This window comes from Bos taurus, chromosome 6 (genome assembly GCF_002263795.3).
Source record: "Bos taurus isolate L1 Dominette 01449 registration number 42190680 breed Hereford chromosome 6, ARS-UCD2.0, whole genome shotgun sequence".
NCBI classification, from domain to species: domain Eukaryota; kingdom Metazoa; phylum Chordata; class Mammalia; order Artiodactyla; family Bovidae; genus Bos; species Bos taurus.
In genome coordinates this window covers 11,055,221-11,071,799 of record NC_037333.1, presented here as the reverse complement: position 1 = coordinate 11,071,799, position 16,579 = coordinate 11,055,221, and the positions used below count along the sequence as shown (strand labels likewise).

Here is a 16,579-nt window from a genome sequence, read left to right as displayed (position 1 = left end):
GTTGCCCGTGTCCATGCCCCCGCCTCCTTCCCCACTTCATGACTGGCTAAGCCCACAAACTAAGTGCTCAGGAGGAGGACCAGCTGCTGCCAAACCCACCTGCCATGAGGTGGAGGGAGCCAGATGGGCAGGAATGCCATCTGCAGGCAGCTCCATTTCAAAGACTTCAGTAGGGCTCTTGGCCTCCGGATGACAGTGGCCTGCAGACTGAAAAACTGGACCAGCATCCTGAATGGTTTAACCTGTGCACCAAGGCCCACACCATCCTGAGTACCCCCAAGTGTGCGGGCTTTTCAGAAAGGGACATAAACACGGCCAGCTTCAGGGAGCAAGTGGCAGGGTCCGTGACATAGACCCCACCCTTCGTCTCTGAGTTTTTCAGGGGATCCAGGGAACTGGGGAGCCCTGAGATGTTGCTGCAGTCAAAACTGCCAAGTCAGTACTGCTGCCTCTGATTAGAGGCAAGTTATTTCCCTGGAAGGAGAGGGCCATATCTCCTGCCAAGATGAGGAAATTAGACCATTTTTCCCACACCACTCTCCTCCTCCTTGGACCTCTGAAACATGTACACTGATCTGAGTAAGTTCTTCTCTTGCTTCACTACTTCCCAGCAACAGTAATGCTTTCTTTTCAGGCCATGTCTTGCTTGCTCCTTTTCTGATTCATTTCCCAAGAAGCTTGACGGAAACTGTGTCTAAGACAAAGTTTTATCTTAGAAACCAGGACCCTCACGTTGTCCTCATCCTATGTGACAGAAATGCATTCACTTTTATGCCTCAAATAAAATCGTTGTTTCACTTGGGGAAAAAAACAAACAAACAAAAGAAATACGGTACTATAAATCTCAAAATTTCCACTCCTTTATTTTATAGATGACCAGGAAAAGCCCCCCTGAACTGAGAATGTCTTTCAAAGTCCCACAAATATTTTCTAGCTAGCACTGTTATAAGATAAATGTTGGATTCTGTGGTTTTGCAAATTTCTCTTCTTAATGCACAACCTGTCTTCAGCTCCTATTCTTGCAAATTGTTCTTAGAAAGCAGTGAGTAGAAAGCTCTTCTTGGCATCAACAAGTGAGAAATGACAACATTCTAGTCTTATCTCCCCTAATAGATAAAACATTAGCCTAAAATACTTCATGATGATTTCAACATGACCATAGGCAGAGGAAATGACAGGTTTGGATGCTGGCAGCTTCTCAGGACCATAAAATTAGTATATGTAGGCACTTAATTGGAGAAGGAAATGGCAACCCATTCTAGTAATCTTGCCTGGAAAATCCGCATGGACAGAGGAGCCTGGTTGTCTACAGTCCATGGGGTTGCAAAGAGTCCGACATGACTGAGTGACTAAGCACAGCACAGCACAGGCATTAAATTCTTCTATCAGTATCTAAGTAAATTATTTCTGAAGATAAAACATGTTCCTTGTTTGGGTCAATTCTGCCTGAAATGGTATTTTATACAAGCTTTATAAAAGAACTTGCTAAGACAAGCTAGTTTTATCTGCAATAGTTTTTCACTATAACTCTTATGGGTGACATTGCTAACACAGACTAAGTGTTGATTAAAGACAACGGATCACTTTTTATCACTTTAGAATCATTTCCACTTTTGCAAAACATTCTATAAAGCCATAGTGCCTGGATTTTTATTTCTCTTCACCTAGAACATCTTTCTAACAGTTGAAAAAATTACCTGAATGGGGCAAAAAGAAAAAAAAAAAAAAAAGCAATGAGAAATATCATTCCTTTGTTCTTCCAAAGGAAGAACAGAAAGCATTTCTAGAGTGACTATCACTCTCCCAGGAAGTGTGTTTGGCACTAGAAATATATATGCACTTTAATGAGATATTTTCCTTGTCAAGTAGTTTATAATTTTTAAGAGAAATTTAGAAGGATAAAAAAGGACTAATCATATAAGAATAGAAGTGTGTGCAAGTTACTATAAGAGTTCAAATGAAGGGCATTTCATTTAGACTATAGATACCACAGAAGTTTTTCAGAGCAGGTGACTTTCACTGAAGTGTGTGTGTGTGTGTGTGTGTGTTAAAATTGCCTAGGCACAAAACATGGGTTCTCATTCCAGGAGCGAGAAAAACAACATCAGCATTGTCCATGAGAACATAATTAGGCCCAGTGGTTCCAGTACCCCATTAGATGCTCTGACGTGGGTGGGAAGATGGAGAGAGCAGAATGGAGACCGGAGGCTGCTTAGTGTCCAGTGAGCCACAGGCTGACCATGTAAGAGTGTAAGATGAAATAAGGAATGTCATGGACACTTGCTTAACTGTCATTGCTGCCACTGCTCCCACTTCTGCCTGTACCTCCCTTGTCTCTACTTCTAGGAGCCTGACTATCTCCACTACTCTACTCAAATGCCATTCCTGCAAAAATTTCTGCCTTTTGCACCATCACTGGCATTTTGGAATTACCTCAAGCTATGAAGAGAACCAGAATCAACTTATAGGTGATGTAAATCCCCATAATTATTATCATTTTGCTTCCATTCTCTGCTATGTACATTCTTTATAAATGCAAAGTTCTTTCCCATCATGGTGGAAATGTGAGCCCATTGTCACTAAGGTCACATTAAATACAGACCCAGCATTTGTTGCCGCTTTCTAAATGTTGAATAGTAATGAGAAGAGATTAGTAGGAGGAGGAACAAGAAAGTATTTAAAATAGATCCCAACTGGTTCCAGCTGCAATAGAATGTTATCAAAATATAAAACTGAAAATATTTCTAGGAAATTATAGGCCGTTTAAACTCATTAGATAGTTTTAACTGAAATCCTTTAAATCTACACAGCAAAAAAGTATTTTCCAGATGTCCTTTATACTGATACAGAGAATGTAAAATATGCTTCCCTTACAATTTGGATTTTTAAACATTTATTTATGCTTATTTTAAAATGTGACGTTTCATTCGTTGTTTTAGCTATTTAGTCAGGTGAAAGCTGCCTAATGAATAGCAGATGGTACAGGAAAATATATATATATACATTTTAATTTTAGCTTTATCTGAAGTCCATTGTTCATTTCAGGCTGCCTTACTGAGAGTCCTTGCACTAAACGCCTCTGGTTGCATTCCATTCAAGACAAAGGCATGTTTTAGGGATGTACCTCTCACAAAGAGGTATTGATGGACCAGGAATCAGAGTTTGGACAAATGAACATTTCATTATAACACAGCCTAATTGTTAAAGCTCTTCTTATTGAAAAGAATAAAAATTTCATTAGTCATCACAGTAGCTCACCACGAACTCCTCCTCTTTTTCTGACAATGCAGAGAAACAATGGCAGTTTTAAGCTTATCATTGAACATTTTGGAACAGTTGGTTCTTCCTTCCTTTTGCTCTAAGTACACTAAGAAGTATTTTAGTAACAATTATGAAAAAATCTTTGGTAATAATTTTAAGCTAAATTTTAATACGTGGAATTGTGGGGAAAAAAAATCTCACAGATCACAGGCAAATGCAATTTAAGATAAGAGCAGCCTGATTTTTCATTTTAGGGCCTAAGGATTGTTTTATGGGTTTATTAAAGATTCATAGGGCCATCCTAAAGCTCAAAGAAGGGATAAAGACAAAAGTGCTTTAGAAGCGGTAAAGGTTTTATAGGTCTAAGGGAGTAAAATTTGCATTGGCAATTCTCATCTCTATTCAGCTTTCAATTTCAGTATCTTTTCAGCTTCTTCAGAAAAGATACATACTGATCATTGCCCTAAGTGTAAAACCTGAAACAAGGAAGGGCCAAGATACAATGAAGATCACAATCTGGCACTCAGAATTCCTGTCATTAATTAGATGGTAATGTTGAGGATGCCATGTAAATTGTTGGGAACTCAGGGTGTCCTAGAGGTGAAATGTTGTGGGCAGACTAGGTGAAGAACACAAATGTAGAACAACCACTACCCTCACCCCTGAACACATATTGCTAATTGATCATGTAAGTGATTCTGGCTAAGACAGAATGTGGTCTTAGAGCAGTACTCAACAGTATGCCAATCAAAGCTGGCTTTCTGAGTTGAAGCCTATTGGACAGGCAAGACTAGAGAATCTCTTGGGGTTTCCTTCTGCTGGTCTAAGAGCCTATGGTTGTCACCGTGATTGTAGATCAATTGTGTTATCCATTCTCATCTTTATTGCTCCTCCTCCTTCATCTCCTGCCCCTCTCTCTCTCACTCAGCTTGCTCTGGCACACTGGAGGCATGTCTTTGTCTCACAAACTCTGCAGTGACTGTACCCTCTGCCTAGAATACTCTACTCTTACCTGTCCCCATGCTCACTCTGTTATCTTCCCCATGTCTTCACTAATCTCAGCTTCTCAGTGGTGTACAAAGGGTTGGCAAACTATCATCTGTGGGCCAAATCTGGCCTCCTGCCTGTGTGTGTGTGGCCCACAAAGTAAGAATAGCACTTAGATTTTTATTTAAAAACACATAAGTCAGAAGAAGAATTATGTTCTGTGGCACATGGAAATCACATGATATTCAAATTTCAGGGCTCATGAATAAAGTTTTATTGAAACACAGGCTGCTTTTGTGCTAAAATGGTCAAGTTAGATGGTTATGGCAGCGACCATGTGGCCCTGAAAGTCTAAAGTATTTAATATCTGCTCATTTACAGAACAAGTTTGCCCACCCCTGAGGATAAGCTTAACATTTTGTTAATTACTGGAAGCACTCACTGGCAATCCTGATGCCTTCGCCTTCTCAATTTTTAAAAATAACATTTATCACATTGTACCATACACTGTCTTTGTAAATTATGTATATTGTATCTCTATAAGAGCACAAATTCCACTAAGTCAGAGAATTTTGTCCACTTTATTTTCTGATATATCCCCAGTGCCCTGAACAATGTCTGATACACAGCAAATATTCAATAAAAATATTTCTGGAATGAATGAATTATATGGAAGATACCTGCAATTAAGCAGAAACATATTAAATGGAGTAAGAAGATTTCAGGGGAAGATGATATTTCAGGGTTGTTCGTTGCTAAATTGTGTCCAATTCCTTGCACACCTGGCTTCCCTGTCCATCACCAACTCCCTGAGTTTGCTGAAACTCATGTCCATTGTGTCAATGATGCCATCCAACCATCTCATCCTCTGTCACTCCATTTTCCTCCTGCCCTCAATCTTTCCCAGCATCAGGGTCTTTTCCAATGAGCCAACTTTATTTTAGTGTTAAAAGGTACTAAGGATTCGGACAGCATGTCTCCTGAATGAAAGAACTCTGTGTATAGTAGCCTGGATGTAACACAGAGCCCATGAGGTTGAGAGAATCTGGAGAATCCATAGAGTCCAGGTTGTGAAAGACTTGGAATGTCTGATTAAGATGCTTGGATATGATCTTATAAAAATTGGATATTTCAGAAATATCTATCTGATGATTGCTATATACAGCATGAGTTGGAGTGGATAAGATATATGTGAGAATTGTAATAGCCTGGGCTCAGATTTCTAACACTGGACAGAGGTAGATGGAGTGAAAGAGAAAGGATGCAGAGCGTAAGGGAGGAGGAACCATTGGTACCTTCAATAACATGAGTCTTGATGAAAACATGTCATTGTCAAAAGTTGAAAGGCAGCAGAAAAGAGAAAGCATTAAAAAATAAAAACAAGTCTGCTTCAGTTCTTTGTAGTTTATTGAATAAATATGAATACAGTTCCCAGCTTAAGACTTCTGCAGATTTTCTGCCTCACAGAAGGCATATGTGATGGTAAACCTGACAAACTAAACCAATTAGACTGAGCGACTTCACATTCACTTTTCACTTTCATGCACTGGAGAAGGCGATGTCACCCCACTCCAGTACTCTTAAGAGCCTGGAAAATCCCATGGACGGAGGAGCCTGATGGGCTCCAGTCCATGGGGTCGCTAAGAGTCGGACACGACTGAGCGACTTCACTTTCACTTTTCACTTTCATGCATTGGAGAAGGAAATGGCAACCCACTCCAGTGTTCTTGCCTGGAGAATCCCAGGGACGGGGGAGCCTGGTGGGCTGCCGTCTATGGAGTTGCACAGAGTTGGACACGATGGAAGCGACTTAGCAGCAGCAGTAGCAGAGTTAGATTAGTAGTACTTCAGAAGTCAGAATAGGTTTCACTCAGCTAGATTTTAAGTCACCTGTGCCATCTATGTTGAATAGAGACAATAAATCCAAATGTCCATGATAGTGCCTAAACGGTTTTTTGTGAAAGTAGTAGCATGATATAATTCTAAGTGAAAGACAAGAAAAAAATATCATATACAATTTGATTCTATTTACATAAAATTTTATACATATTTAGGATGGACTTTCCCAGGTGGCTCAGTGGTAAAAGAATCTGCTTGCCAATGCAGAAGAATCAGGTTTGATCCCTGGGTTGGGAAGATCCCTTGGTGTAGGAAATGGCAACTCACTCCAGTATTCTTGCTTGGAAAATTCCATGGATGCAGGAGCCTGGGCTACATTAGAAGTGGGCTACAGTCAGTCCATGGGTGAAAAAGAGTCAAACATGACTGAGCAACTGAGCCCACACAAGATGGGATTTTAGTCTGTATATTCTTCTCCATATTTTCTGTATTATTTGACTTTTTGCAATGACAATATTATTTTTTACAATCATAACAAAATTATTTTTATGTTAAACTATGAAAAATGACAGGCTAGATGTATAGCAAAAATCTCCATAGATTTGTTTATATATTAAGAACAGATTCATGCTACAAAGTACTTATTTGCTATGAAGACTATTAGGAATTAGTCAGCAAAGTCTGAGATAGTAGTTAATGTTCAAATAAACTGTCAAGTATATTTGAATTTCTTTTAGTCTAATAAGAACCGGCAATTGACTGATTGAACTAAGATTATGAATTTTGGAAACTAGACCTGTGTCCAATGCCAAAGAATCATTTGTTGCTTAAGTTTTTAAAAATGGATTATGGTAATCCTTTCTTAAATGGTTATTTAAGTGAATTGATATGATAAAGAATACAAAATACCTATCTAGTGAGTAGCTGTTCCAAAAATGATAGTTATTATTCTTGAAAAATGGGTAAGTACTAAGGTAAAATAAGAGTTTGAGAATCAAGCCACATTTACTTAACCCATTACTCAATTTGTTCCACTTAATGTCATGAACTGTGTCAAGCACTGGCATAAAAATGTAACAGCAAGAGCCTGCCTGCTCTCTCTTTAAGGTATGACCAATAAGGTGTTTAATAAGGTGTTACAGATGCTATGACTCAAGTTCCTACGGAGCAGAAAATTTAAACCAGGCTACCTCCCCAGTGAAAGTTAAGCATATAAAGTCATGTGCTTTTGTGTGCCCTGAGGCTTTTCACTGAAAATATATGTAAAAGCACTTTTATTTGGAAGCTGTTCTTTTATTCATCCATTCATTCAACAGTTACATGTTCAGCATCTTCCATTTTCATACATTCTTCTTGGAGCTGGCCCTATATAAACAAAGACAAACCAGATTTCTTCTCCTATAAAGTTCCAATCTCATGAAGGCAGAAAAATAAACTAGGCAAAAATAGACACAATAAACTCAGTTAATACTAGAAAGAAAATCAAACATGGTGGAATGTTGGACTAGGGTAATTTAGCTTAGATGATTGAGCAAGGCTTCTCTGAGCAAGGGGTATCTGACCTGAGACTTGAAAGATGAAGCTTCCATCATGTAGAGAGAGAATATTTGGCAGAAGGGAATTATAGGTTCAGGAAATGGCTAGTACAAATCACGTAAGGCAGGAGCAAATTTAGCCAGCTTTATAAACAGGAGTGTTTAAAACTATGGTTGAAGAAACAGGGGAAGGAGGAGGAAGCTGTGAAGTCAAAGAAGTGATCTCTTCATCACTTGAATATGAGCTTCTCTAAGTAGGAGAAAGGGCTTCCCAGAACACTACTGGTAAAGAACCTGTCTGCCAACACAGGAGACATGGGTTCGATCCCTGTGTCAGAGATATCCCAGAGAAGGGAATGGCAACCCACTCCAGTATTCTTGCCTGGAGAGTCCCATGAACAAGGGAGCCTGGTAGGCTATAGTCCATAGGGTCCCAAAGAGTTGGACATGACTGAAGAGACTTAGCATGCATGCATGGATGTAGCAGAAAGTTACAGAGAATGCTGATGTTTTGAAATGCAAGGAATTAATTCAATATTCTAGAACACAAGATCATCAACTCTACCTTACTATGTAAATAATTTATTCAGTCAACTAATATTTGACTGTGTGGATCACAATAAACTGTGGAAAATTCTTAAAGAGATGGGAATACCAGACCACCTGACCTGCCTCCTGAGAAATCTGTATGCAGGTCAAGAAGCAATAGTTAGAACTGGACATGGAACAACAGACTGGTTCCAAATCAGGATATGAGTATGTCAAGGCTGTATATTGTCACCCTGCTTATTTAATTTATATGCAGAGTACATCATGTGAAATGCTGGGCTGGATGAAGCACAAGCTGGAATCAAGATTGCCAGGAGAAATATCAATAACCTCAGATATGCACATGACACCACCCTTATGGCAGAAAGTGAAGAGGAACTAAAGAGCCTCTTGATGAAAGTGAAAGAGGAGAGTGAAAAAGTTGGCTTAAAGCTCAACATTCAGAAAACTAAGATCATGGCATCTGGTCCCATCATTTTATTGCAAATAGATGGGGAAACAATGTAAACAGTGAGAGACTTTATTTTTCTGGGCTCCAAAATCACTGCAGATGGTGACTGCAGCCATGAAATTAAAAGACACTTGCTCCTTGGAAGAAAAGCTATGCCCAACCTAGACAACATATTGAAAAGCAGAGACATTATTTTACCAAAAAAGGTCTATCTAGTCAAAGCTATGGTTTTTCCAGTTGTCATATATGGATGTGAGAGTTGGTCTATAAAGAAAGATGAGCGTGGAAGAATTGATGCTTTTGAACTGTGGCATTGGAGAAGAATCTCGAGAGTCCCTTGGACTGCAAGGAGATCCAACTTGTCAATCCTAAAGGAAATGAGTCCTTCATATTTATTGGAAGGACTGATGCTGACGCTGAAACTCCAATAATTTGGCCACCTGATGTGAAGAACCGACTCATTGGAAAAGAACCTGATGCTGGGAAAGATTGAAGGCGGGAGGAGAAGGGGACGGCAGAGGATGAGATGGTTAGATGGAATCAATGATGCAATGGACATGAGTTTGAGTAAATTCTGGGAGTTGCTGATAGACAGAGAGGCCTGGCGTGCTGCAGTCCATGGGGTCGCAAAGAGTCGGACACGACTGAGTGACTGAACTGAACTGAACCGAATATAAAGCCTTCAAGAAATTTAACCCATACAAAAGCTTTTTCATGGGCTGCTGTAGATAAAATAGTTGATGGTACAACAAGGTCATATTTTTAATAAAGACACCTATGTCCTAAGTAATGACTCTTTTAGATCTATCTATTTTTTCAACTTGAAATCATCTATCCTCCTGCAACTGTCAGGCACTTGTCATATGTTAGTATAAATAGGGCTGGTGTTTGGGTAAATTGGACAAGAGAAAGATTTTAAGATTTAATCCTAGTTAAAATCCTAAGATTTTAACATGTAATCCTAATGTACTTTCTGTCAGAAGTTAATGTCTCCTGCAGATAGGGAGGGGTCATTTCTTGCTGTGTGAATCTGGAATTTTTATGGTTGGCATTTGAGTGAGGTTAGGTGGGTAGTATTTAGACATAAAATACAATGGTGCTGAGGGACACCAGAAGGCATTCTAGGAAACAACATGGATAAAGGCATAGAGATTTGTTTAGATAATAATAGTATGCTATTTTAAATTCCTCTTATAAAACACCTTGAGTTCTAAAATTCAAGAGATCATTGTGAAACCTTAACTTGACCTTGTCACATTTGTCTCCCACTTTTCTTTGCAAGAAATTATGTGTGTGTGTCAACAGGAATTCTGTGAGCTACACCACAGATCTTCTACATGCATTGAGCAGTAAGGAGAGATGAGTGGAAGGGCCATTCCTCCTAACTTCACTGTATAGTCATGCCGGGTCTTGTAATAAACAGTAAAATGAAGGAGGAAAGGCCAGAAGGTGACGCTCATCAGCTATGCGGTTCCACAAGGACGGGGTGATCACCAAGGCTACGAGTTGTTTGGGCAGCCCAGTGCCCACCAGGTCTTGTATAGTGATGTTAAAACTTCAGCTCAGCTCTCCTCCTTAATTTGCTTAAATTTAACACCCAAACAAGATCAAACCAGTCAATCCTAAAGGAAAGCAAACCTGAATATTCATTGGAAAGACTGATGCTGAAGCTGAAGCTCTAATGTTTTGGCCACCTGAGTCAAAGACAGCCAAAGTGGGCTGATGCAAAGAGCTGACTCATTGGAAAAGACCTTGATACTGGGAAAGATTGAAGGCAAAAAAGAGAATGAGATGCTTAGATAACATCATTGAATCAATGGACATAAGTTTGAGCAAACTCTGGGAGACAATGGAGGGCCGAGGAGCCTTTGCACAAAAAGTGGGTCCAAACCAACAGATTACCAATTACAATAGAGTCTGACTGCCATGGGGTCTATCCTACTGTGTGGTCTGTAATGACTCCATTCTGCCACATTTTTTAACTTAAACTAATGAAAAACTTTCCTTCCTAAAGCATCTTATGCTGTTACCTGGGTTTCATTTGATGAGAACACACCTGTGACCCAAACTCAAATGTGAACACTCAAATTACAGATTGTCTTCCAAAAGTTACAGAATGCACTCAAATTAATTTTGATTTCACATAGAGAATTCTAGAATGTCAAAGAGTACATACCAGTTGGAGAAATTCTGACCTAAATGAAAAACAGGCCATTTCCAGGAACACATACCCTGTTCATGCAGTGTTAACATCACAGCAGCTACAGTAGAATTAAGATGAGGGAGACATAAGGAAACAAGGGCCAAAAGAAAATGAAATCTCTTTAAAGGCTACGATACAGTTTAATAAATTGCTCATGTAATTATCTTCCTGACTCAGGCCTTGTTCTTACCCCTAAAAGACTGAAGGGAATGGAAAGATGGAAAATCTATTGAAAAGTCACTATAGAGAGGCTTATTGAATCACAGTCAAAGCTCCATCTTCCTAGGAAAATATTGCTTGTTTTTTACTCCTCAGGGGTGAATGAGGAAGAGTGTTAGATCTCCCCAGATTGCTAGAGTTTAGAGTGTTTAATAACAGCTAGTCTAAAGGTGCGTGATTTAGAGGAGAACACAGACAGCATCTGGGGCATTTAAGAGTTCTGGGATTCCACTCAGGAGATATGGAAACCAGGCATTAGTGGTGTTGACTTGACACAAATCAGTTCATTTTTTTGTTCATCATTTTCCTTTCCTTTCAAACAGGGCAGCTAGACTACACTGAGGTCTCTGCAGTGCAGCTCAGAGTTGAGGTCTTATGGCTCTGTGAGATGGTTGTATAACATGATGGAGGAAACCATAGTCAAGGTTTCATGGACTCGAGCCATGGTGCTACCCTGGTGTCTGTTTTGTAGGATATCATTGAGATGTTTTAATAAATAACCTTCTGCCTGGTTGGTTACAGTTTAAGACATATTCTCTGTTCTGCTATACTCAGAGGGACATACATTGTGTTCCAGTTTATGTTTCTGGAAGGTAGGGTGGAACTTTCCTTCTTGGGAACAAGTTGCTCCACTCTGACTTTTAAAAGGATTGATAGAAATCAATGTTAAGTTATCCAGGAAAAGCAATTTCAACACCATACCCTAAAACACATTTAAGGAAATAATATTTCATCACATTAGTCAAGAAACAATCAATCTTATTAAGGTCATAACTTGTCATCTGTGTATTTAGTCCTTATTTCACAATGTAAGGGTGATAATGCTACAGTGTGTGTGTTTAAAGCAGTCATCAATTGCAACTAAAGGCAGGCATGTTGAACTAAGAAATGGCAGAATCAATTCCAAAAAGAAAGACTTTATGTATATTATGAACTATATATTATAAAGTTAGTCATATGTGGATGGATATTTCTTTAAATAACTTGAAATATATCCTTGTATATCAAATTTAATAACTTCCAAACTTTGTCTTCATAAGAACCACCTGTAGCTTTTGCGAAAAAATACTGATTCTTGGTCACCATCCCTGACTTCTGGGATCCTTCTCTAATCACTCCAACCTTGGTTGCACATTGAAATCACTGGAGAGCTTTACAAAATACTCATGCCTGTGAAATAAGCCAGACAGAGGAAGGCAAATACCATCTGATCTCACTTATATGTGGATTCTAAACAAACAAATGAAAAATAACTCATAGATACAAAGAACAGATTGGCAGTTATCTAAGTTCAGAAGTAGGGAGTGAGTTGAAATGGTGAAGCAGGTCAAAAGGTACAAACTTCCAGTTATAAAATCAATAAGTCATGAGGATGGATGGTATGGCATGGTGACTATAGTTAATAGTACCATATTGTATTCTTGCCTGGGAAATCACATGGACAGAGGAGCCTGGTGGGCTATAGTCCATGAGGTCACAAAAGAGTTGGATGCAACTTAGCGACTAAACAACAAAACAGCAAATCATATATTAAAATTTCTGAGAGTAAACCTTAAAAGTTCTCTTCACAAGGAAACCAGCGTTTGTTAACTATGCACGTTGATGGTTGTTAAGTAGACTTATTGTGGTGATCATTTCACAAGAACAACAACAAATATTGAATCATTGTGTTGTCCACATGAAACTGACGTCAATTATATTCCAAGAACAAATACTCAGGCTTGGACGAAGCCCTAGACATTTTGTGTGACCTGGATATCTGGATTTTAAAATATTCCCCCAGGTGATTCTATGGAGCAGGAGAAATTGGGAACCGCTGCCCTAGGAGATAAAGCTAGGAAGGATCTGCTTCACTAAGTTCCCTAATCATCAGGTAAGTGTGTAGAACTTCAGATGATCATCTTCCCAAGATGTTTTCAGAACCCATGTGGATTTACTTTACATTGTGTTCCAGGTCCTGAATCCATATCACACTTTTCTAGCTTACTCTCATTCCAGTGCACCTAGCTAACATTTGAAGCAATGACTCTTTTGCATCAGCAATTCTCAACTAGTAGTTGTTCTTAAAAATGTAGTGAGCCACACTCCAGACCTTTTTCTTTTTTAAAATTATTTTATTTTAATTGGAGGCTAATTACTTTACAATATTGTGGTACTTTCTGCTATACATTCACATGAATCATCCATGGGTGTACATGTGTCCTCCGATCCCCAAACCCCTCCCATCTCCCTCTCCATCAAATCCCTCTGGGTTGTCCCAGTGCACCAGCTTTGAGAACCTTGTTTCATGCATCAAACTTGGACTGGTCATCTATTTCATATATGGTAATATACATGTTTCAATGCTATTCTCTCAGGTCATCCCAACCCTCGCCTTCTCCCACAGAGTCCAAAAGTCTGTTCTTTATATCTGTGTCTCTTTTGCTGTGTCACATACAGGGTCATCTTTACCATCTTTCTAAATTCCATATATATGTGTTAGTATGCTGTATTGGTGTTTTTCTTTCTGACTTACTTACTTCACTTTATATAATAGGCTCCAGTTTTATCCACCTCATTAGAACTGACTCAAATATGATCTTTTTTAATAGCTGAGTAATATTCATACTGTATATGTACCACAACTTTCTTATCCATTCATCTGTCAATGGACATCTAAGTTGCTTCCATGTCCTAGCTGTTGTAACATTGGGGTACATATGTCTCTTTCAATTCTGGTTTCCTCAGTGTGTATGCCCAGCAGTGGGATTGCTGAATCATAAGGCAGTTCTATTTCCAGTTTTTTAAGGAATCTCCACACTGTTCTCCATAGCGGCTGTACTAGTTTGCATTCCCACCAACAGTGTAAGAGGGTTCCCTTTTCTCCACACCCTCTCCAGCATTCATTGCTTGTAGACTTTTGGATAGCAGCTATTCTGGTGGGTATTAGATGGTACCTCATTGTGGTTTTGATTTGCATTACTCTGATAATGAGTGATGTTGAGCATCTTTTCATGTGTTTGTTAGCCATCTGTATGTCTTCTTTGGAAAAAATGTCAGTTTAGTTCTTTGGCCCATTTCTTTTATTGGGTCGTTTATTTTTCTGGTATTGAGCTGCTTATATATTTTTGAGATTAATTCTTTGCCAATTGCTTCATTTGCTATTCAGTTCAGTTCAGTTCAGTCGCTCAGTTGTGTCCGACTCTTTGTGACCCCATGAATCGCAGCACACCAGGCCTCCCTGTCCATCACCAACTCCCGGAGTTCACTCAGACTCACGTCCATCGAGTCAGTGATGCCATCCAGCCATCTCATCCTCTGTTGTCCCCTTCTCCTCTTGCCCCCAATCCCTCCCAGCATCAGAGTCTTTTCCAAGGAGTCAACTCTTGGCATGAGGTGGCCAAAGTACTGGAGTTTCAGCTTTAGCATCATCCTTCCAAAGAAATCCCAGGGCTGATCTCCTTCAGAATGGACTGGTTGGATCTCCTTGCAGTCCAAGGGACTCTCAGGAGTCTTCTCCAACACCACAGTTCAAAAGCATCAATTTTTCGGCGCTCAGCCTTCTTCACAGTCCAAATCTCACATCCATACATGACCACAGGAAAAACCATAGCCTTGACTAGACGGACCTTTGTTGGCAAAGTAATCCCATTCTGAAGGCTGTCTTTTCACCTAGCTTAAAGTTTCCTTTGTCCTGCAAAAGCTTTTAAGTTTAATTAGGTCCCATTTGTTTATTTTTGTTTTTATTTCCATTACTCTGAAAGGTGGATCATAGAGGATCTTGCTGTGATTTATGTCAGAGTGTTCTGCCTATGTTTTCCTTTAGGAGTTTTATAGTTTCTGGTCTTACATTTAGATCTTTAATCCATTCTGAGTTTATTTTTGTGTATGGTGTTAGAAAGTGTTCTAGTTTCATTCTTTTACAGGTGGTTGACCAGTTTTACCAGAGCCACTTGTTAGAGATTGTCTTTTCTCCATTGTATATTCTTGCCTCCTTTGTCAAAGATAAAGTGTTCATAGGTGCATGGATTTATCTCTGGGCTTCCTATTTTGTTCCATTGATCTATATTTCTGTCTTTGAGCCAGTACCGTACTGTCTTGATGACTGCAGCTTTGTAGTATAGTCTGAAGTCAGGCAGGTTGATTCCTCTGGTTCCATTATTCTTTCTCAAGATTGCTTTGGCTATTCGAGGTTTTTTTGTGATTCCGTATGAAGTGTGAAATTATTTGTTCTAGTTCTGTGAAAAGTACCATTGGAAGCTTGATAAGGATTGCATTGAATCTATAGATTGCTTTGGGTAGTATACCCATTTTCACTAGATTGATTCTTCTGATCCATGAACATGGTATATTTCTCCATCTATTTGTGTCATCTTTGATTTCTTTAATCAGTGTTTTATATATAGGTCTTTTGTTTATTTAGTAAATTTATTCCTAAGTATTTTATTCTTTTCATTGCAATGGTGAATGGGATTGTTTCCTTAATTTCTCTTTCTGTTTTCTCATTGTTTTAGTGTATATGAATGCAAGGGATTTCTGTGTATTCATTTTACATCCTGCAACTTTACTATATTTATTGATTAACTTTAGTAATTTTCTGGTGATGTCTTTAGGGTTTTCTATATAGAGAATCATGTCATCTGCAAACAGTGAGAGTTTTACTTCTTTTTTCCCCAACCTAGATTACTTTTATATCATTTTCTTTTCTGATTGCTGTGGCTAAACTTCCAAAACTATGTTGAATAGCAGTGATGAGAGTGGGCACCTTTGTCTTGATCCTGACTTTAGAGGAAATGCTTTTAATTTTTCACCATTGAGGATAATGTTTGCTGTGGGTTTATCATATGTGCCTTTTATTATGTTGAGGTATGTTCCTTCTATGCCTGCTTTCTGGAGAACTTTTAGCATAAATGGGTGCTGAATTTCATCAAAGGCTTTCTTTGCATCTATTGAGATAATAATATGGTTTTAGCTTTCAATTTGTTAATGTGGTGTATCACATTGATTGATTTGTTAATATTGAAGAATCCTTGCAACCCTAGGATAAAGCCCATTTGGTCATGATGTATGACCAGTTAGACCTCATTGATATCTATAGGATATTTCACCCCCCAAAAATGAATTTCATCTTTTTCTCCAGGGCATGTGGAACATTCTCCAGGAGAGATAACATCCTGGGCCATAAATCTAGCCTTGGTAAATTCAAAAAAATTGAAATCATTTCAAGCATCTTTTCTAATCTCAATGCAGTAAGATTAGATGTCAACTACAGGAAAAAAAAAAAACTATTAAAAATACAAACATATGGAGGCTAAACAACATACTTCTGAATAACTGACAGGTCATGGTAGAAATCCAAATGTGCACAGAAACAAAAGAAAATGAAGACACAACAACCCAAAATGATGGGACTCAGTGAAAGCAGTGCTCAGGGGAAGGTTCACAGCACTACAGGCCTACCTCAAGAAACAAGAGAAAAGTCAAATAAATAACCTAACTTTACGCCTAAAGCAACTAGAAAAAGAATACAGGAGGAACCCCAGTTAGTAGAAGGGA

The 16,579-nt window shown here is 38.8% G+C and overlaps 1 pseudogene; it reads left to right on the top strand.

Moving 5' to 3' along the window:
- The first annotated feature begins 38 nt into the window (after positions 1 to 38).
- LOC100295063 (pterin-4-alpha-carbinolamine dehydratase-like) lies at positions 39 to 353 on the top strand (annotated as a pseudogene).
- Positions 354 to 16,579: the final 16,226 nt, after the last annotated feature.